This window comes from Protopterus annectens, chromosome 13.part0 (genome assembly GCF_019279795.1).
Source record: "Protopterus annectens isolate FY-2018-M chromosome 13.part0, PAN1.0, whole genome shotgun sequence".
In the NCBI taxonomy this organism is placed as follows: domain Eukaryota; kingdom Metazoa; phylum Chordata; order Ceratodontiformes; family Protopteridae; genus Protopterus; species Protopterus annectens.
The window spans coordinates 1322753708-1322777198 of record NC_056747.1 but is presented as its reverse complement, the minus strand read 5'-3'; the positions used below and the strand labels follow the sequence as shown (position 1 = coordinate 1322777198).

Genomic DNA, 23491 nt, shown 5'->3' with positions numbered 1-23491 from the left:
CTCTATTCTACATGCTAACAAGCAACTTCACAGATCAAGTGTACGAGTATCCATACTAGGATACATAGCTACATAAAATGACCACAGAAAGCAAAACTACCCGATAATATATTTTGCTCACTACATGCCCTAAAGAGTGTGTAAACGTGTTAGTCTTGGTTAAATTACTCATCACTGAAGAAGTAAGATTTAATGGTATAGGTAGAATTAAAATAAAAACACACAGAGTCAGTGTTAAACAGCGAATATCAAACTTTCTGATCACTGCCCTTTTTCCATACTTGCCATGTGTACAGACTACCAAACTTTCCTGAAATGCACTCCCAGTACAAGGCACAGTATGTCAATTTCATGAATCCCACTTTCCATCCAGCTTCCTCAGAACTATTTTCTTCTTGGAGAGCCATTTATATGTACATTTCCCTGCCGGACCACCACACACTCCCCCAAAAAGGAGGAAGACCATCTACTGACTCAGCAGCTTCAAGACCTATATCAGTTTTACGCTGAAAGCACCAACTCCAATAATAAACCAACTCTTTTCTTTTCCCTTAAGGATACCCAAACTCTTACTCATGCTTTGCCATTAGCAAACAAAAGGCTTTATGGCTTTTTAAATCTATAACTTAAGCCTGTTAAATTTATAGGTGTACTCACTCTTACAAAAAGTGCCACAGTTCCACAAATCTTGCCACCAGTTGTGCTAAACAGCTCACACTTTTTACTGCAACACATCCAAGCCAATCCTTTAATATCCAACTGGCAGCAGTAAATGGCTTAACTAACCACAACATACAATACAACCCACTTATCAAACAAAAAAGTAAGAAACAGAAATATACTCCAGAAATCCCAGACAATGCAAGCTACTGACCATATTTACAAATTTAAAAACAAAACTGAGTACAAGAAAAAACAAAAATCCTAAAGAGTTGAAATGCAGTAGTAACTTGTAATCACACAATCTAAACTACTCCACATCAGAGATATCAAAATAGTAACACTCTCCTCACCAATAAGATCCGTTTCCTATAGGAAAAATAAGAGAGTCAACCAAGTACCTCCAAAATGCAGTACACTCTTCTGGGACTACAAAACATTGTCCCTCATCCAGAATCCAAATAGAACACACAGAACTTTACACGAAACCACACTAAGTTACAACTCTTTGAAACACAATACAAGCATTTTATGTAAGGGAGGGGTCCCCCCCACAACCGTCAAAATATACAGATGTATTTTCTGAGACTGCACAACCACCACAAAGTGTGAAATCACTATAAGTGTCTACTACCAAGGTTACTGGGTTTGACAACACCCTTATTATGAATGCAAGCAAAGTCAACCATCACAAATATTTTCTGCTGTCAGCAATTATGCTCCCCATGCAACTTTTCATTGAACAACCCTGCTTTTTAATTGTTTTCCTACACCACTGTGCATCTTCCGAGATATGGTTTGAAAAAAAAAATTCTGCAATGAGCCATTGCTTCATGTGGTTCAAAATTAACATCTTTTTAGGGTGTGGAGATACAAAAGTGGAATACTACCAGCAAAGTTCGGAAATTCAGATGTAATGGCAAGTTTGATTCACTAAAGAATCCAATCAATAAGTTATACTGTTAAAAATGTTCTTGTACTTGGAAGTAAAGATTATAATATGAAGTCTTGTGTCCCAACACCATCTGTCACTTAAACAGGAGATCTTCATATGTTGGGGAAAGTGAATCCTTTGAGGAATCTCAATCTAGATCTTCAAAACAAAACAGAACTACACATTTGTGACTGCAAATTCAAGTCAATAGAAATGGACTTGCAGTTAAACCTAGCAGCCTGGAAATTTATGCAACAAAGTATCGGCACAAAAAGGAACAATACAATGGTTACAATGCATCAAGCTCCCACTGAATGGAAAGTGTCTAAACGTGCATCTGAACATGCACTCAAAGGAATAAAGCACACTACTGCAGGGCAGCCTACCAGCCCAAACTGCTCCAACCGAAGCTTCCATTCTACACACATCAAGAACCATTCTGCAAACCATGTGCCTATAAAGAATTATTCTCCTTAAATCTAAAACAAATCTGTAATCACAATCCATTTCATTGGTGAAGACTGTTAGGCATAATTTTTAGAAAAAGATATTGCAATGCCCCCCCCCCCCTTTTTTTGTCTAGTTACACCATCCTCAACGTCTGCACTTTTCTTCTCTTTACACAGGGTACACAAGGCCAAATATAGTTCTCCAGGTAAGCCCTAAAGCACCATTTGTGAAAGGACCACTACAGTGACTGGATTGTGTCATTGATGGAAATATGCAGTATAATTAATTCAAACTGTCTCTTAGAAATAATCCACACTTACTGGGAATAATCTACCTTCCAAAAATGGCATTTTTTTTGTTAAGATTGGTGGTATAAAAAGACAGCCTGCTAACATCAATCATCATGTCTTGCACTCTGCTTAGGCAATTTAGAACACTGAGCGCTATGTAACTGCAATTCCAGAATACCAAGTGAAGTCATTGTGCTAAATCTGATGATGCACAACATAATTGCCATCTCCTACATTTTATTGTTGTTGGAGCTACAATAACATATCTGCGGTAAAAAGTGACTCCCTGTTAAAAAAAAAAGTGTCACGGTATAGTCACTGCTCTCTTCATTTGCAAATGGCACCCCCACTTTTCTTTTTTTAATAGTTATAGGGAGGTTAGGGGACTGCAAACACCCACTTACAAACTGAAACCCAAAAAACTCAGACTGTCAGAATTTTATGACAACAATGTCTGCCAACCTACATTACTACCATAACATTCCAAAACACAAATGTAGTGGCATTCTAATCTTCCTACATTAATGTTTCAGTTTAATATTCTGGTGCAAGAAATGCTTTATCTATACACAAACCAGAAATTCAAACACTTCCAGTTACAGAACAATTCCTTTTAAGTCAGGAATCAAATTTTTATATAGCACCAAAGTACTGCAAAAAGGGATAAAAACTGTTTCTCAACTATGCTAATTTGTTCATAATGACCATTAACAAGCCTTTTAAGTATCAGAATGAATACCCTTCAGAAAAGATTAAGTTCTGCACATATATTTACTCAGCAGCTTATTTTACTGGTATACAGCAGGGGTTTTTTTTTTAATACCTTTTTCACATTACAGAAAAACAGTTTTGTCTTTTCATTTACACAGAACTAGACCAAATGGCTTTTTTTTATTTTCTGACTGCTTAATAAAGTGTTCTTTTCATAAAGGTGCAAATGCAAATACACTTCCTAAAGACCAAGGAATATCCTAGGCATTCTGTCAGTTTTTTCATCTTATGAAAAACTGCCAAGGGCCAGGAGATTATATTCAAAAGAATAAATACTATATTGTTAAGATCAAACAAGCAACATTCCTTCCAATAAGTCTACAGGAGGACTGTTAGTTGGAACCACTTTAAGGAAACCTGTTTACTATTACAGGGTGACATATGTTCAATGCTCAACAAAATGTATACTTTGTGACCAGCTCAATCTGAGAAGATTATTGACACCATGAAACACTGGCATATTAAAAAGTGTCCAACCCAAGACTGCATGGCTAATAACTTCTCCATTGTTTCTAATCAGTCAGTACATACTAACCCGTACTCTGCAGAGGATATGAAACACAGAAACGGATTGGATTTATCCAACATATGTGCAGAATGCTCAGACTGTCAATCTAGAACAGAAGTTCTTTTAACAGTAACACAACCATACAAACCAAGTACTGTGAGTGTTCAAATATCAGTGAAATAAATATCACACAAATCAAATTAAACCATATGCAAAGCCTTGTAGCCTAGAATGTACGAATTTAAAGAAAAAAGTCCTGAAACTATTGTATAAATATATATCACACCCCACTTTTAAAATAAGGATTTACAGTAAAAAGTACCCAAGTTGACAAAGTTTATTCACATATATACAACAGTACATTTAAATAGAATACACATTTTTTCTTCAATTTGACCACTAGTAGATGATTGATACGATTTTAGTGAATACATAGGATTATTATGGACTTGTTTTTAACTAGTGACAGCTGCTTTCTGACTGATGCACTAGTTGGTTTAAAATCGAAGATATCTGGTTTTAAACATCTCATCTCTGGCTTAGTTTGCATGCTTTTTCTACTCTTCCATTAACAGACTGCCACTCAAAAATCTCTGCATCAAGCCAAACACAGACCGACATCCCTGCCATAGCTTTAGACAACTTTTCACTTGTACAGTCATCTGCGTAGCAAGCATTCAAAGCACAATTCCTACCTAGGACAAGACAGTGAGCAGTGCCACTTCAAGAACACTACTCAGCTAAATTCACACACTCCACAGAAGTTTCACCACTGCTCTCTCAAGCACAGAGTTCTAGGTAAAAAACTAAAAAGTGCATTCATTACCAACACTAGATTAATTAGAAGAGTGTGCCTCAAGTATAAACAGAAAAGAACTACCTGACCAATAAAATCAGTCAGAACTCCCACTTGCTTGGCATCTACAAAGTCGAATTAAATCTTAGAGTGACACACATCACTTAACAGTATTTTGCAGTTCATTCAATGCATGGATCAACCCCACTAATACTTTCACAATACCAAGATATCCCATAACAGATGCTAATGCAAGAAGAATGCTTATGGCCTATCAAGTAAACTCTACTGTTTCAGTTAACCTAGGACAGGTGAAGCTACACAAAGGCTACTACTGAAATCCCACACATCCTGTAACTTGCCTCCATCAACACATTCCAGGATCCTACAGCCTTTTCTGCAATGCCTCCTCAAGCAATGCATTCCCTTCTCTGTCTATAATCATCAAACCCAACTGTCACATATGCCCTAGTGATGCAGCTTCCAAAACCCAACTGTCACATATGCCCTAGTGATGCAGCTTCCAAAAAGTACAGTTTTGTACCTACCATAAATGTAGATGTTAAGAGTGTTCACCCTGCTGCAGTCATCACACTTGGGTTATCCTGTCGTCAGGCGGCCAGATTTCCAAAGTCTTGGTCCAACGTCTGTTGCTGTCGCCTCATCCCTGACGTTAGTGCGCCAGGGGTACATATATTGCAACCAACGCCATTTTCTTCAGTTTTTCTTGCCCCAGATGTCAGGTGCCCCCAAAAAGGTGATCCAAATCAGTACCAAAAAGTGAGAACACTGTACAGACACAAAACCCCTTAAGCTATAAGCAAATATATCAGTAAGGCATAGCAGAGGTTTAGCCAGTAAATCAGAGGGGTTGAAGAGAGGGTAACCTGGACTGCAGCAGGGTGAACACTCTAACATCTACATTTATGGTAGGTACAAAACTGTACTATGTTCATCGTGTTACCCTGCTGCAGTCATCACACTTGGGTTGAGGCCCAAAGCTAAGGTAGGGTGGAGGCATTATAGAAGGTTAGAGGAGGCAATGAGCCCCTGCAGAACTGCAGTGGCGAAGCCTGCCCTGGACTTGGAATAAAGAGGTAAGTGATAGTGTTTGGTGAAGGTGTGTACAGAACTCCAAGTTGCAGTTTCTAAAATTTCCTTGGTAGGAACCCCCCCTGAGAAAGGCTGTAGAGGTAGCTGTTGCCCTGGTAGAGTGGGACCTAATGGTAGGAGGAACTGGTTTCCCATGATGGGTATAGCAGAATCGTATGCAATGGCCTATCCATTTAGAAATGGTTTGCTTGGAAATGGCCTTCCCTTGAGAAGCTGTAGCATAGGAAAAGAGCTGGTCAGTTTTTCTGAAAGCCTTAGTTTTATCCAAGTAATAATCGAAGCTGCCTGTGAATGTCCAAGGAATGTAGGAGTCTCTCACCTTTGTTCTGTGGATTGGGGAAGAAAGTGGGTAGATGGATGGTTTGATTTAAAGCTACGCTGGAAACCACCTTAGGCATGAAGGAAGGATTAGTTCGTAGAGAAACTCTGTCTTGATGAAAAATGAGGAAAGGCACCACTGCCATAAGTGCCTGTAATTCTGAAACTCTCCTAGCAGAAATTATTGCCAGGAGCAAAGCAGTCTTCCAAGATAGGAACTGAAGGTCTGCAGAAAAAGCTGGTTCAAAGGGAGGCAATGTTAGTTTTTCCAGAACAAAACTGAGGTCCCATGTAGGCGTAGGAGCTCTTCTAGGTGGTCTAATGTTTTTTGCCCCTCTGAGGAACTGCCTTAGGAGTGGATTTGAAAATAAAGGTGGATTTGTGTCGTAGTGAGCTGAAATAGCTGAAGCATGGATTTTAATAGAGAAGGAAAGTCCTTTATGCAACATCTCAGCTAAATACTGCAGAATGAGAGGCATATGAGGCTGAGCTGTATCTAGGCCTTTAGCTCGGTTCCAAGCAGAAAACCTTTTCCATTTGTCCGACTAAGCCTTCCTGGTGCTTGGCCTCCTGGCTTCTAGAATAACATCCAGTACTGCTTGAGAAAGAGGGGCTGGTTGGCTACTTAATTGATATGCCATGCCGCCAGGTTTAAGGTTTTGATCTGGCTGTGTAGAATCTGCTTGTCTTGCTGTGTGAGCAAATGAGGTATTTGAGGCAATATCCATGGTGGGTTGTGAGCCATATTCTTCAATAGTGGGTACCAGTGCTGGCGAGGCCAGTCTGGGGCTATGAGAATTATTCAAGGTTTCTCCTTTTTGACCTTCAAAAGAACCTTTGTGAGAAGAGGTAATGGAGGAAAGGCATATGCTGTCAGGTTTTTCCAACTGAAGGAGAGAGCATCCACTTTCTATGCTTGTTGGTGGAATGTCCTTGTACAAAATTTTGTCAGCTGGTAGTTTTGAGGACTGGCAAACAGGTCTATATTTGGTATGCCCCATCTTTGAGTTATTATTGCAAATATTTATGGGTCTAGCTTCGACTCGTGGGGATCTTTGATGTTTCTGCTTAGGTCGTCTGCCAATGTGTTTTTCTGTCCTGGCAGGAAGTGAGCTTGTAACTGGACTTGGTAGGTCAGAGCTGTGTTCCATAAGATCATTGCTTGCCTGCAAAGTGGGTAGGAATGTGTGCCCCCTTGTTTATGTACCACATTACTGTGGTGTTGTCCGTCTTTATTGCCAGTTGTCCAGGCTGTAGTAGATCCTTGAAGGCCGTCAGAGCTTTCTGTACAGCTAGCATCTCTTTTTGGTTTATGTGCAGTTTTCTTTGTTCTGCAGTCCATAGGCCTTGAATGGATTTCCCTGCCATGTGAGCCCCCCAGGCATAGTCTGAAGCATCTGTTGTGATAGTTTGCCTGGGTGGGGGAAAGGTGAAAGGCTGACTCTTGTTGAGGTGACATGCCTGTGCCCACCAGATAAATTCCTGTTGAAGGCAGGGAATGAGAGATATCACTGTGTCCAAGCTGTGGCTGTGTTGAGACCATACGCTTTTTAGGTACCAATGTAATTTCCTCATATGCAGTTTTGCAAATAGTATTATCAGAATGCAAGATGCCATGAAACCCAAAGCCTGCAGAATTTTTCTTGCAGTTACTTGGGTCTTTGTTGCCATTGTCTTGAAATATTGAGTCAGTTGTAATTGCTTGTCTGGTGTAAGATAAGCCTTCTGGGCCGTTGTGTCCAAGATGGCACCCAGGAACGTCATTTTTTGTGAGGGTACTAGTTTGGACTTCTTTTCGTTTACTGTGTACCCCAGGCAATTTAGTAGATGCTTCACAAAAGCCAGATGTTGTATGAGAATGTCTTTTCTTTCTGCTTGGATGAGGCAGTCGTCCAGGTATGGATATATTTGAATTCCTCTGTCTGCAGTATGCAATTACTGGTGCCAGGCATTTTGTGAATACTCTAGGCGCAGTAGATAAGCCAAAGGGCAGTGCAGAGAATTGATAATTGGTTGAACCTGCAATGAAACGGAGGTATCTTCTGCAACTTTGTCTGATAGGGACACGCAGGTATGCCTCCTCGAGGTCCAACGTAACCAGCCATGCTTCCTTGCCCAACATGGGAAGTAGTTGCTGTAGTGTTAGCATCTTGAATTTGGGAACTTGTAAGTAAGTGTTTAGAATTGAAAGGTCCAGAATTGGTCTCCAAGCATTTTCCTTCCTGGGAACTAGGAATAGTCTTGAGTAAAATCATTGGCCTTGCTCTTGAGTTGGTACCCTGTGAATGGCTCTCATGGCCATGAGAGCTGTAATTTTGTTTTTGAGCCTCTGCCCTTTGATTTTGTGGCAGGTTTGGCATTCCTCTTTTTATTGGCAAGGTGTAGAAGTGGAATCTGTATCCTCGTAAAATTATGTCCAGGACCCATTTGCCCTTTGTGACCATGTGCCAGTTGTCTACAAATAATGCTACTTTTCCCCCCAGGGGGGCTGACAAAAGAGCCTTGTTTGGCCAGTTGAGGTGCAAGTCATTGAGTTTGCCTTCTGGTGGCTTGAGACCTGTCTTCTCCTCCCTTCTGGGTTGGAGTGGTCCATTGGCGAGGTTTATACTGAGCTTGTGGTTGTCCTCTGCCCCTTGGGCGCCTGTATTTACACCTCTGAGGCCTGTCAGTGGCTGGAAAGGACCAATTTTTGGTTGGCCAGTTTCTGCTGAAGCGAGGGGGTTGTACCTGTAGGAAATCTTTGACTGGTCTGCATTGATTTTGCCTTATCCTCCATTTTCTTTAAAACTTCTTCTGCTTTAACACCAAAAAGAACATCCTGCTGCAAGGGAGCATCTAGTAGTTTTGCTTTAACATGTTCAGGCAGACTCTGCTCCTTTAACCAGGCATGCCTACGTATAACTGATCCAGTGACCGCTGCTCTGCAGGAGGCCTCCAAGGAATCAAACCCACATTGTAAGGTATGTTTGCCCACCTGCTCGGTGGCGTGCAACAAATCCTGTACTTCTTTCAATTCAGATTGTTGAGGAAGAGTAGTTATCTTTTGTTTTAATTGAGAGATCAGAAATTGCTGATACTTAAGCATATGAAATTGACAGTTTAGAGCTCTCATAGCTAAAGTGGCTGAGGTGTAAACCTTTTTCCCCCCATCTGTCCAGTGCTCTTGAATCCCTTTCAGAAGGTACTGGATTTTTAGCCATGGAAGCCTTAGTCCCCTTGAGACCCTGGGAGATGGTCTCTGGGTCAGCTACTGGGCTTTTGTAAAGGAATTTATGGGAATCGGGTACTCTACTAGATTCTAAATAAACATCATCCACAATGTCCAGAACAGGAGGGATGGCTAGAGGTCTGTGTTGGGGGAGTGAAAGAAACTCTCCGAGCCTTTTCTTGGAATCAGAGTAATCCTGACCTTCCCAGTGAAAATGCTCCCTCATAGTGTGTAAAATTTCCCCAAAAGAGTAATCTTCTGGAGGGGAAGCTGATGGAAGAGTCCTCAGCATCAGAATCTTCATAAGGAGAGAAGGAATAGTCTTGGTCTTCGGAGGAATCCGAAGAAATAGACAGTTGTTCAGAGGAAGCAGATTCTTCCTCTTGTCTAGGCCTTTTGTCAGGAGGAGGCTGGGAACCCCTGATAAGAGTAATCAGATCTTCAGCCATTTTAAGCATCTGTTTCTTAGGCACAGGGCCTTGAACAGGAGACTGAAGTGAAGCTTTTTTCGATTTGGAAGGAGTCTTCGATTTTGAAAACGTTTTGACTGTAAGAGTAGTCTGTCTGAAAACGCCTTCAGAAAGTGAAGGTGTTTCAGAAGTACCGGCATCCTTGGAAGGAAAGTCGTCGGTAGGGCCTGAAGTAAAAGGCTGCGTTGGCCTAGTACATTCCGTCAAAATATCCGTAGTGGTCTCAGGTTTCTCAACTGCGGTAGTCAGAGGCTGCGTCGGAGCCTCACAGATAACCGGAGAACCGGAGACTGGATCAACCGAGGCCTCAGAATCAGGCTTAGGCCTGGACTGTCGATCCTTATCCCTGTGTTTTTTGTGCACGCCGGTAGTCGGTAGCTCCGACGGCATGTTATAATTAAATTTTCTGCCAAAAAAGTGTCGTGCGAAATCAAATGGTCGTTTAATAGTGCGTTTATTAAATCTAGCACAAAAACGACAAGAAGTGACATCGTGATCAGGGCCTAGGCAGGGTATACAATAAGAATGAAAATACTTATGAGGTATTTGCTTCCCACAAGAAATACAATTGTTAACTTTTTCTGACATCGGTTTGAGGCAAGAAAAGTTTCCCCAATGGGGTACTTAGCTTTATAGAAGACTTCGGTCTGAAACTCGAATTCGAAAATCTCAGGAGTCGGCCGACCGGCACTTGCGAACTGCTTCTGCTTGCTTCAGGCACCGCACAGCAAGAAAGACTGAAGAAAATGGCGTCGGTTTCAATATATGTACCCCTGGCGCACTGACATCAGGGATGAGGCGACAGCAACCGACATCGGACCAAGACTTTGGAAATCCGGCCGACTGCGGGACCACCTGATGACAGGATAACCCAAGTGTGATGACTGCAGCAGGGTAACACAATGAACATCCCAACTGTCACATATGCCCTAGTGATGTAGCTTCCAAAACCCAACTGCCACATATGCCCTAGTGATGCAGTTTCCAAACAACATCTTCTCGATACACATGATCAATACTCAAAACCCAGATTCTCCAGCAACAATAATCATGTAACTGTACACAGCACATTTTCTACTAATATAACTGTGCCAATCAGAAATGCAGAGTTATTTTAGCTGAACAACAAGGCAGGTACAGACACCATCCCCAAGTAAGGACATGGTCAAAGCTCATGAGATCGGTAATACTTAAGACTACTTACCACCTGAAATTCATACTAGATTACCCATAACAGTAACATATAGAAAGTTTTTCCTTCTCACTCTCATTAGCATGACTAGTCCCTTAACTATTACAACACTGAGTGTACTGCACTACACTCTACATAATGTCTGTACTGCATTATAATCTACATAATGTCTGTATATATTTTTCATAACACAGATCTTGCAGTGTACAAGAGAGTGGTACTTGTCATGTTTTTTCTTTTTTTTTTTCAGTTTGTAATGTGTCAGCCTTCTCAGATGCAGCCTTAAATGGACATATCGGAAGGGGGGATACCAGTGCCCTTGAAACCTGCTACAGTGATGTGCAACCCAAAACCTTAAATGGCCTTTGCCACTGATCTTTCAGACTACAAAGAATACCTCTGCACAAAGGGTGCAGTGATCCTATGAAACCAGTACGTGCCCCATGAATTTGCTCAAAATAAGATGCATTACCACCTGCCCAATCTATTATACACGTAGCACAGATTTCTCCACAGGCCGTGACCACAAAAAAAAATAAATAAACGGGTTGGGGTTTGGTATAATAAATCAAGGTATTTACCCCACATATCTCCAACAGAATTTCAAGGAATCCAAACAATCTCCCAACAACAGCAACACTATAAGATCCCAAGAAAAACAGTGACAGGATCCAAATCTTATATTAAACCACAAATTCATTGCATCAGATAGTAAAAACTGGTTGAGCGCTTTCTTCTACAAACCATAGATTTCATCAGAACATTCAGCATTCATTATAAAACCTTTATATATACTCTAATTTCCCGCCCATAACTTCAATTATTCACTTAATCATTTCAATTAAAACTTAAACCTTTAGTACTTAAAAAAAGATATAAAAATCTATTATTATGTATAAAACATAAAAACATTTGATATGTTGTATAACTACAATGACTAACATGTAATACATGTACATTCATCCTATTCCTTAAAAAAAAAAAAAACTATTAATGTCAGTCTAAAAATAGGCAATAAAATGTTATAATCCACAATGTGTATTCAATATACACATATATATATTAATATTCACAACACTTCGAGACTCTCAAGGGTATGAGTGTATATTACACTTATCCAGCAAGTAAATGGGGTTTTGTGTTAACTGCATTATTAACTAGTGTACATCTTAAATCCTAATAAGACGTTTAGTGGGAATATATTCATTAATACCTGGAGCACAGGCAGCATTTAACCTTATCTGCCATTTGATTTCTTTTTCCCCCATCGCCTTAACATCCACACCCCTTGGGTTACTCCTAACCACCTCCAATATAGCAAACCTAAATGAGTCACATCCAGTGCCTCCTTCTAAGTGCATGCACAATGCATTATTCTTAATCTTTCTTTTTGATACAGTAAAGGTGATCACAAATCCTGTTTCGCAACCTTCTATCCATTTTTCCCCACATAAAAACTGGAACATGATGTACACTTCCCCATATAAACAACGTGTTGTGTCTGACAATTCCCCTTACAGAAATATATTCTACTTTTGATATTTTCCAAACATATCTGCTCGTCTTCCAATATGTACGAGCATTGATTACAATGTCCACATCTTTTAGTTCCCTCTCTATTCTTATTGGCTGCCTTGTTCTTATTGGTTGTTCTAATTTCTATCATCCTTTTGATATTCATCCCAGTGTTGTATACAAAGGATGGTTTCTCTCCAATTTTAATCACCCATCGTATCATCACTGGTTAGGATATTCCAAATTTCTCCTGCACACTGACTAAATTCTAAGATGTAAGCTTTTTGATATCAATCATCCATTCCACTTTTATTTGTGTTGTTCTGCAACATAATGTCATTACCCAAAAGTGGGGTATACTTACCCCCCATTCACTTATCACATATTCTGTGATGTCCTTAACTAAATCCTCTGGGTATCCCCGTCCTCTAAATAATTCACCTATAAATCGAATTTCCTTGATCACATCTTTACGGGTAGTCATTCTAGCAGTCCTTACACATTGCCCTTTCAGAATGCTTTTTTTCTGGGTATATGGGTGGTTACTGGAATATTCCAAATAGGAATTGTAAAAAGTTTATTTCCTGTAAATTCTGGATTGAAAAGTGTATCCATCATTAAAGATGTTTGTATCCAAATAGTTAATTCCAGTCCTACTGATATTGTGAATAAATTTCAAATACGGGCTACTACTATTAATATATTCTATGAAATGTGTCAATGAGGCTTCAGTCCCTTTCCATAAGGCAAACATGTCATCCAGAAATCTTACATAAACTATAGATTCCATCCAAGGGGTGTGTAGTATGAATTCTTCTTCCCAATCAAGTAACACTAGATTAGCATAAATGGGGGCACATGCTGCCCCCATAGCTACTCCTGAAATTTGTTTGTAATATTCCCCTTCGAAGTAGATATAGTTGTTGTCTAGGACTATGTTAATGAATTCTGTGATGAGTTTGATTCTATCCCACTCTAACTGGGAAAATTTATTTATACTATTAATGAATCTAGTGACACCATCATTTTGTGGTATACAGGAGAATAAATCTTTTATATCAACAGTTACAAACATCACATTATTGTCCCATAAATCTTGTTTGAATCTCCCCAAGAAGTCCCAAGAATCTTTAATTAGATGTGGTACTTTTGTATAAATATGCTTCAACCATTCATCAATGACTTTACCAAAAGGAAAGGTTTTACTCCTACTTCCAGAAATGATAGGTCTGAAAGGGGGATTGTTCACATTTTTATGTATCTTTGGTATACCTACAATGGTTGCCAATACTGGATAATCAACTTTCAGGTATCTATAAAGATCCACTTCAATACGTTCATCTAATAAAAATTCTTCCAAGTACAAATCTATCTTTCTATGTGCTATGTTGATTTGGTTCAAAGATAGAGTCTCATATTGTTCAAATATATTTAAGATATCAAATTTTCTGGGTATATTCTTCCACATCAAACCACACAACTCCCCCTCCCTTATCGGGTGTCATTATCCTGATATTATTAGTGTTGCATATGTTGCACAGAGCTTTATCTTCCTCAGTACTCCAATTACTATTTATCTTAACTTCCGGTGTCTTGTTATGTAGCTCATATTTTTTTTGGTAATAACCTTTTCAAATGTTGTTAACGTTATTATTAACAGATGCTAATACAAGGAGAATGCTTATGGCCTATCAAGTAAACTCTATTGTTTCAGTTAACCTAAGACAGGTGAAGCTACACAAAGGCTACTACTGAAATCCCACACATCCTGTAACTTGCCTCCATCAACACATTCCAGGATCCTACAGCCTTTTCTGCAATGCCCCTCAAGCAATGCATTCCCTTCTCTGTCTATAATCATCAAACCCAACTGTCACACATGCCCTAGTGATGCAGCTTCCAAAACCCAACTGCCACATATACCCTAGTGATGCAGCTTCCAAACAACATCTTCTCGATACACATGATCAATACTCAAAACCCAGATTCTCCAGCAACAATAATCATGTAACTGTACACAGCACATTTTCTACTAATATAAAACTGTGCCAATCAGAAATGCAGAGTTATTTTAGCTGAACAACAAGGCAGGTACAGACACCATCCCCAAGTAAGGACATGGTCAAAGCTCATGAGATCGGTAATACTTAGACTACTACCACCTGAAATTCATACTAGATTACCCATAACAGTAACATATAGAAAGTTTTTCCTTCTCACTCTCATTAGCATGACTAGTCCCTTAACTATTACAACACTGAGTGTACTGCACTACACTCTACATAATGTCTGTACTGCATTATAATCTACATAATGTCTGTATATATTTTTTATAACACAGATCTTGCAGTGTACAAGAGAGTGGTACTTCTGTCATTCTTTTTCTTTTTTTTTCAGTTTGTAATGTATCAGCCTTCTCAGATGCAGCCTTAAATGGACATATCGGAAGGGGGGATACCAGTGCCCTTGAAACCTGCTACAGTGATGTGCAACCAAAAACCTTAATGGCCTTTGCCACTGACCTTTCAGACTACAAAGAATACCTCTGCACAAAGGGTACAGTGACCCTATGAAACCAGTACGTGCCTCATGGATTTGCTCAAAATAAGATGCATTACCACCTGCCCAATCTATCATACATGTAGCACAGATTTCTCCACAGGCCGTGACCACAAAAAATAAAAAATAAAACGGTTTGGTATAATAAATAAAGGTATTTACCCCACATAGTCACAAGGTGCAGGGTTTGATTCTAACCTTTAAAATGGAAACTGGCTAGGCTTAAAAAGGCCCGAAAGGGCAGCCAGTTCATTAATTATCGATGAACCTATGAAATAACTAAATAAAATCAATTGTTTTGACACAATGTAACATATGATAGAAAAATTAAACACAACTAAGTCCCGTTACCAAATTGCTGGCATTCACTACCTAACAACTCCTTAACTAACACCATCTGTTTCAGATGGACTCTGCTTCCATGTACACAATCTTTACATCTTCCTGAAGATATCTTGAAGGCGTTATACAAAAGATCTGGGAACACAGGTTGACAGCAACCTATCCTTTGACCACCAAATTGCCACTGTGGTCAGAAAGTCCTTCTATGTGGCAAATCTCATTACCAAGGGTTTTGCACCCAAGAAGAAAGAGATCATTTCCCTCTACTCTTCCCTCATTAGGCCAATCAGACTATAATGCCCCATTTGGCATGTACCTAACTAGACACATGCAAAAGCTGGAAAGGCCACAAAAAAAGTGTCTCACAAAGAGGATCCTAGGCCTTAAACACGTCATACACGGACAAACTCAATCGTCTACTAAGAGGCGATCTCTACTTGACATACAAAGCCATGTCTGACCCAGCTCTGTTAGAAATGCTACATCTAATGAAATCTCAATCCCTCCACACCACATGCTCCAGAGACCTTAATCTCATTACCACAATCAACAGAACATACTGGAGGGACAGGATCATAACCCAGAGACTGCCCATGCTCTGGAATAGACTTCCCATACTTGTCAAGCAGAGCACTTCACTGGCCCACCAAGAGAAAGCTCGAGGAGTGGATGGGAAATAGAAAGTTCACCCCAGGGATCACTCCAGTGGCTCTACTTGATAGAGGCACTGGGAACCAATGTCGGGCAGCACGATGCCAAGGGGCATCTATGGGCTAGGCTTGTCAAGGCTCCAGGGCCATTAGCCTAGTACACAGCTATGAACCTAAGCCTTACAACAGACTGTCAACAGCCCTACTCAAGCTGAGGAAAACTAGATTCTTTAGGATGGTCATTTCAGTGACAGCCTGCAGTGCTAAGACCGCAGTTGTGAAAAGCCATGTCATCAGCAAGACAGTCCACCCATACTACTTTCTAGATATCTTCCCCAAGATGAAAATTAGAATGGTTATGTGCTAACTTTTTCCAAAATGCATCCTCCTTTAAAGGTGCTAGATTTTCACCGGATCATGTTAACATCACTAGGATTAACACTTTTAGCACCCTAGCAGACATCCCTTTTAAACTCTGTAGTCTCTATAAAATCACTACTCCATATGCCCCCCACACCTGCAATTCTTCTACCTCCAGTTGCCCCCACATCTGCAATTCTTCCACCTGCTAGGGCCAGCACTATGCTTTACTACTCTAATGCAAGTGTACAAAAGAACTTGTTATATTTTTACCAAGTGCAGCAAAAAAAGGATTACGGTAATTCTTCTCACACTTTCTTTTCCCCCCTTTATAAACGACTGTATCGTGCTCTTTAACTAGGCTGTTTATCTCCACATCTAAGCTTTATTTCTTCACTTGATAAAGGACTGCATTCACCTTCTCAGTACAATCCCAAAAGATTGAAACCCATTTCTTACAGTTTACAATTTTCTGTGGTATAGTCAAACATTAGCTCAGAGACAATGATCTTCTCAATGGTAGTACACTGTTGGTGGTTCCACCAAGTTGCAAATTTGTATAGGACAGTATTCAATACTCATGGACCTTAAAATATCTGCAGATAAATAAACCACACCTATTAAATTTAAATAGCCTGAACAATGCAAACTATGATCCACACGAGTCATGGAAAAGGGAAAATTACTACCTAGGAATGACAAAACCTGAACGATAAATATCCTAGGATAATTCAATTCTTTTGTTACCATTATTGGTTTTACCTCTCCAATAAACCCACGTACACATTTACTTAATAAACTAGGCTATGGCTAAAGCCTTACTACCAAAAAACATCACATAGTTCTTCAATGAAACCAGCGAGGGGCATCACAGCGATTCAGTGGACCCAGTGCTGCCTACACACATTCCCTCTGTCTTCTTACAGCTGTCCAGACAACATATAAAATTACCTTCAAAAGATCATAAAATATCCAGTCTTCTAAATATGCACTATAAAACCATGCAGGAAATAAAATACTCAATGACCTGTAAAAGATATAAACACATGCACTACCAAATTCTTCACACGTCCCAATTATTCTATGGTATGTAATAATGAATTACACAAAATATGCTTAGATTCATTAAAAGACTTGTAAAGGAAACCAAACCCTCCTTTTTTAAACAAATTTCTACACATCTCAGCGCTTGAATTTATCTGGCATCCAGCTAAATTCCTGCTTTTATGTATATATTACTATAATCAAATCAACTAAATTCCCACTTTTTATTTACATATTCTCTATACATTACTGAATCACTATGTAACATTGTTTCTACATCTGTACCAATTCATGTTTAATTTTTTTTCTGTACCTATGTTCTTGTCTGAGCTTTCCCCCGCCGGGCCTTCACTGAAAATTGACTCTCTTAGGCCCAGTGGACTTTCCTGGTGAACAAATGCAATAAAATAACCACACATTCCGTGACATACAATACAGATACCTGACACGATTTATACATTCATGGCAGCGAACATGCTTAATGCCCCCCCCCCGACATTAAAATATTAAAACTATATAAAACTGCCTGTGTGTATATTTTAAATAGTTTTTTACCTTGTTAGTAATTTGTCCTAGAATGAGAATACTATTTTTTGTCTTACTTTTCTTGGAAAACTTAATAAAACATTTTGAAAAAAATATATAAAACTCTACATAAATAAGAGCCAAGGCACTCTGGCAACAGCTATCACATTTTTCAAAGACCATAACACTACACCCAAAACAGCTACTTATGGAGACTCCATCCCTGAAGTCTGTTATAAACCTTACAGTCTACTACAAACATTCTACATTTACAACTTGATTACTAAACAAAAACATCTGTAACTACACAAAACTAAAATTTAGCCATACAAACCTACCACATAGCTGGCTCATTTAACCACGAGAAAAGCATCATGACATGTGCTGTAGCACATATGTCAATTTGCTTAAACTTCGACTTTTGCAGCCTATCTGCAACTAACCAAATCAAAATTTTACAAAACAAAACTACCACACTATTGCACGCAATTAACTGCCTAGTGTTTCAGAAACAACAGATCAAATAATCTGAAATACGTATTATACTCATCAGATTAAAAAAGTTTCTGAACAATAAAATACAGAAAGCAATGGTCCACATTTAATGTACTGCATTTAGCACAGCCCTATAGCACGTTATAGAGACTGGTTAATTGTCACATTAAAATAATCTGATTAAGACACTACACAAGACAACAATTCGCAACATCCAGTACTAACCCTTAAATTAGCAGACAAACCCATTATAACGTAACAGAATAAACCAATAAATGTATAAAACTTCAACATATTTGTCACTTAGATAACATTAAAATGGAGAAATACATTAAAAACGCATTTCGCAAATCACGTGGAATGCATTTGGGAAATACAGAAATAACGGATCGCCAATAACCTATAATTAAACATCACGTACTGCAAACTGCCTTGGACAAAACGACATCCATATTTGATGCACAGCTTCTCGAATTCCGATAAAATAAATAGGTTTGTTTTACTACTTAAAATGGATAATTTTTTTCGCTTAACTTACAAAATAACTAAACTTTTTATATATTTATAAAAATATCAAAAAAGTAAATACATCCATAAAAATAATGCATTGTGCAAATGCAGCTGCTCTCCAATTGTTATGCTGCATATCCAAAGTAAATTCGATTTGCATAATTACTCTCTTCAGACATTTAATCCCACCGATAACCACTCTCTCACGACGAGATCAACACCATTACATGCAACAAAGTAATCACAGCAGTTTCACTTCACAAAAATCAAGTCTCACAAATGTTATTCCATTTTTTATTATTCACCTTCAAGATACCAAATATGATCTGAAAGCAACGGGGGGAAACGGTGAACACCGCAAGTGGTCTCCAAAAATGTCAAACAAGGCAATAAAATAGCATATAGAAATCACAAGTAAAAGAACAGATGTATGCACTTAACTGATTAAAATGCCCTCAACCGACGTGATTTATTAAAAAATGCAATGCAGCTATTGTATATCTTACTGTCATTTCGCTGCATAAATCTTACGAAATTCCCAACATCCCATACAACTCCCAAAATGGAGAGTCGGGGTGGATTTAATTGTGAGCAGAATTCACTCGCTCGCTAGGTCCCAGAACAACAAAGCGGCTCAGTCTGCACTTATTCTGTGGGAGTATAACGGGTCAGATGGGTCTCATCCCGACCTCTCCCAACCTAGGTTGCCAGCTGTAAGAGTCAACTTACTCAAAAAAGGACACAGCGAACCCCCAGGGAGGGCCGAATTCAGTGGTCTCCCTGCAGGCAAATCCAAAGAGAGACAGTAGCAAAACCTCAGCAGACCATTCGGCTTGGGCCGCTCATCTAGCAAAGCGGTGCCAGGACCTCATCGGTCTAAATTTGCTTCTCTCCGTTCTGTGTTCGCAAAGCCGCAACAGCTGGGGTCCATGCCCCCCCTCGCCCAATAACAAATGGCCCATGAAACCTAGCGGTTGGAACAATTGATGCTCCGGCCGAGCGGGGAGCCTCCGCTATCCGTCGAGGTTCGAGTCATTCCATATCCCTCCCATATAAGCCACCGGGTCCTGAAGTCCTTCACCCATTGTTTCCGTTACCTCAGCATGGTCGCCGTTAGTGCCAGCTGCTCTTCTTTTTGCTATTTTAATGAAAAACCCAGGGGCTGCCATAACCACTGCTACGCTCCATCTTGAGGTTCTGGTGGTGGAGGATTGTGGGTAGTGAGGACGGGAGCCGCAAGGGGACAAGAATAGCGTAAACAACTACTAGAGGGGTGAGTAGCCTTTTAGAAGCAGAGACACTTGACATTTTTTACAGCGTTAAACCAAACGTACACACACATATATACCAAGATGTCTCTCTTTGTTATGCTATCCTTTGGGGGTTCTAATATCCATCTTATCAGTATTAATTTTCTTTAACAGTGGCATTCATAGTCTTCTTTAGAGTACTTACAAGAAGTTGCCCTTCGTGTCAGCTGGATTCCTTTGGCATTGCTTTATGGAACTCTTTATACCATACGCCTTATCAACCCTGATTTTGGCGGAAAGTTTTGCTCCATCTGTCCTAAAATTTCTGTTTTATGTTATAATAGGTGATGTTCGCACGAAGCAGAATTATATTCTTTTGAGGCTCTTCAGAAAATAATTCTTGACGCAAATTCTATTATTCTGTTAGCGTCCTAATGCAAATGAGTGTTTTAAAAGTGACCCTAATTTAAGGCACTTTTTCCTCATTATTTTGGCATTGTTCCCTATTCTTGAGGGTAATCTACAAATGTAGTACCTCGCACTTAGTTCTATCTACCTACCTTCTTGAGTAACGCGATGTAGCGTTAGTCCTTTCACGTACTCAACCAAAACTGGTATCAGTGGATAGATAACTGTAAATAAACCTCTGGTGTGGCAACTATGTGTCTGTTAGAGTAAGCTTGTAAATGCTTGGCCACCCGTACCCAAGTATTTGTACCCCCACAAAACCCTTGGGAACCAAGCCCTATGCAATAGTATTGGAAAGCATAGCTAGGTTTATAAAGGTGCCTTGGGTCGAAAACCTAGTATTCTACTATAATTATGATAACAGAGTGAGAGGCTATGTGTTTAGCATCAAAGTACAAAGATATGAGCATTGTTTGTTCATCCCATTAAAGTGTGCAGGATTCACTGTAGCTAAATTGTAGGTTTTCAAAATGGGGAGGGGTTAGGATTTAAACTCAATGTACCAGTCACTCTTCTGCAACCAACCATGTCAGTAGAATCTTTAGCTAGCTCACCCATCAGTGTTAAGCTACAATTCCACCCGTAATTTATACTACTAGGGGAAATATAGCCAGGGCATTGGATCACAAGAGGTTACTAGGCTATCGACATGGAGGTCATTTCAAGTCTAGCCATTTCATCACAATGTAATACCAATGATACTCTAGTCAGTACCTAGGATTGTATTTAGTAATGACTGCCCATGCCCAGGAGGGTTGGGGGTGCTATCCCTGGTAAGAATTTACAGTGCCCCATCCATTCATCCAGGTTCCTTTTGAACAGTGTCATAGAAGTGCTGTGCTTCACATGAATCGGCAGCCTATTCCAAAGACGTGGCAGTCACTGGAAGACAAATGCATCCCTCCAGCATGTCCTAGTCAAATTAGGCCATATTTATGTCCCTGGAATGGATATCTATAGTCCTGTTAGATTTATGGATGTGAAGCATTAGGTTTGAGATGGAGATTGCACTGTAAGCCGGGCATAAGTCTCCCATAAGAAGTCTATACAATACGGAGTATAGTGACAGGGACTTTAGTCAGTCTGTGTAAGGCATGTGCTGGAGTCCCTTGATCTTCTAGGTCTCTCCAATTACTGCAGGTGCTTTGTATGGTACGTGCCATGCTGTTTTTGATAGGTGCTGTGCGATCTTTTACATCCACCCGAGCTACCACCAATTGAAGCAGATGGGACCTTGATTTAATGAAGGTTGACACACTCAGGCGTGCAGCACCCCCTTTATACTGCACTGCAGAGACAGCACTCCATTTATCAAAGGTGAGTGTGTTACCTGTTGTGCAACTGACACTGCTAATTTTTACCTCTCTTGTAGTTACCAGTTTTCTTCATAAGGTTAGATACATTTAGTGATATGATTGTCATTAAATAATAGCATCAATAGCAGAATTGACCCCATGCTAAGACTCGCATCAAGAACTGTACATGGTGTAAAATGTGAAGATGTCTTAGTCTGCAAAATAAGAAAGTGGCTTTTTTCAGATGTTCTGCCATGATTTTAAAGGCCAGAGCCACAGTTGTTAATTAGGAATATGTATTTATGTATTGTTATGATGAATTTGGATAAAATGGTAGCCACATAACAGCATAAAACAATGTCAGATGCTAAAGTAATATATATTTATTTTCAGTACATCTACTCTTAATACAGGTTTTCATAAGATCATAGGAGATTCCTAGGCTAATGGCCCTGGGGCCATTACAAGCCTAGTCAAGAGTTTATCCCCCAAAAAAGAAACCTCAGTCAGCACATGTCACCCCTGTCAATGAGGGGCACAGGTGGAACCCCTGGGACAGATTTGTGGTTTCCCATCCACTCATCAAGGTTGTGCTTGGAGAAGGTCGGTGATAAACTCTTGACGTGTATGGGAAGTTTATTCCAGAGATGGGGCAGCCATTGGGAGACAAACCTCTGTCTCCAGCAGGTTTTGTTAATGTCACATATTAGATTTAGGCCTTTCTAGCAGGTAATGCACTAGGAGTTAGACTTATGGATATGGAGCATCTCTTGTAGGACAGGGTCCGAGATTGCCTTGTAGGTATAGATGACCTCTAAGCAATCTGTATGATACTGAGTAGAGTGATAGTGATTTGAGCCTGTCCACATAGGACAGGTGTTGGAGGCCATGGATACTCTTTGTGAGGTATTTCTGTGGCCTTTCCAGCTGGTGCAGGTGTTTGGAGAGGTACATACCAAACAGGGTGTTGTATTCCAATTATTGGCCTAATGAGGGAGGAGTACAGCGAGGTAATAACATCCTCTTCTCTATATGCAATCCCTTTACATATGAAATGAACAAAGTAAAAGGCTTTTCTGACCACTGCTGCTACATGATGGTCAAATGTGAGATTTTTTCAACTTTTGTATCCAGGTCTTTAGCCACGAGCTGTGTGCTTAGGGGGTTGCAGTTGATGTGGTAATCAGCAGGGGCTGTAGTTTTGCCGAATGGTATGATAATACATTTTTTGCATTTAACTTAAGGCCATGATTTTGGCACTAGGCATTTGTTGCTGTGAGACCCTGTTGTAGTATGTTAACATTATCTGGGGAGTCAATGGCAGCACATAACTTACAGCTGTCTGCATATTTGCTCAGCCACAGGCCTTTTGTCTTGCCTGGACCTCTAAAAAGTAGATGCCAAACGGTAGGGGTCCCAGGACAAATCCCTGGGTACACCACTAATGACAAGTCTGCTGTTGGAGATGGATGTGCCTGTTTTGACCTTGTGGGTCCTGTTGGTGAGCCATTTGGCCACCCACCTGATGAGAGAGGGATTTACGCCAAGTTGTGTTAGCTTTTCAATGATACCCAAGTGGGGGATTGTGTTAAAGGCTTTGGCCAAGTCAAGGTAAGCTGCATGTGCTGACTTTTTCCCTTTTTATTTTTTTCATTCAGGGCGTTGGTGACAGTCTCAAAAATGTCAACCAGGTTCAACAGGTAAGATCTTCCCTTGACAAATCTGAATGGGGTGGAGTCAAGTGCTTGGAGATTGCCTATGTCCTTGT

At 39.9% G+C, this 23491-nt stretch overlaps 1 protein-coding gene across 5 annotated transcripts in view; it reads right to left on the bottom strand.

Annotated features, from left to right (window-relative positions):
- ZNF281 (zinc finger protein 281) overlaps window positions 1-20245 on the bottom strand; it is an 849413-nt gene extending 829168 nt beyond the window's left edge. The window contains exon 1 of one of the 5 annotated variants that reach the window (XM_044055344.1): window positions 20166-20245. The gene's annotated coding sequence lies outside the window, so the exon portion shown is untranslated. Of the gene's footprint in view, window positions 1-19015; window positions 19106-19151; window positions 19412-19439; window positions 19769-19807; window positions 19970-20165 lie in introns of those variants that run through there. The other 4 variants (XM_044055339.1, XM_044055340.1, XM_044055341.1 and 1 more) reach the window with 4 other exon arrangements.
- Between the last annotated feature and the right edge of the window lie 3246 nt (window positions 20246-23491).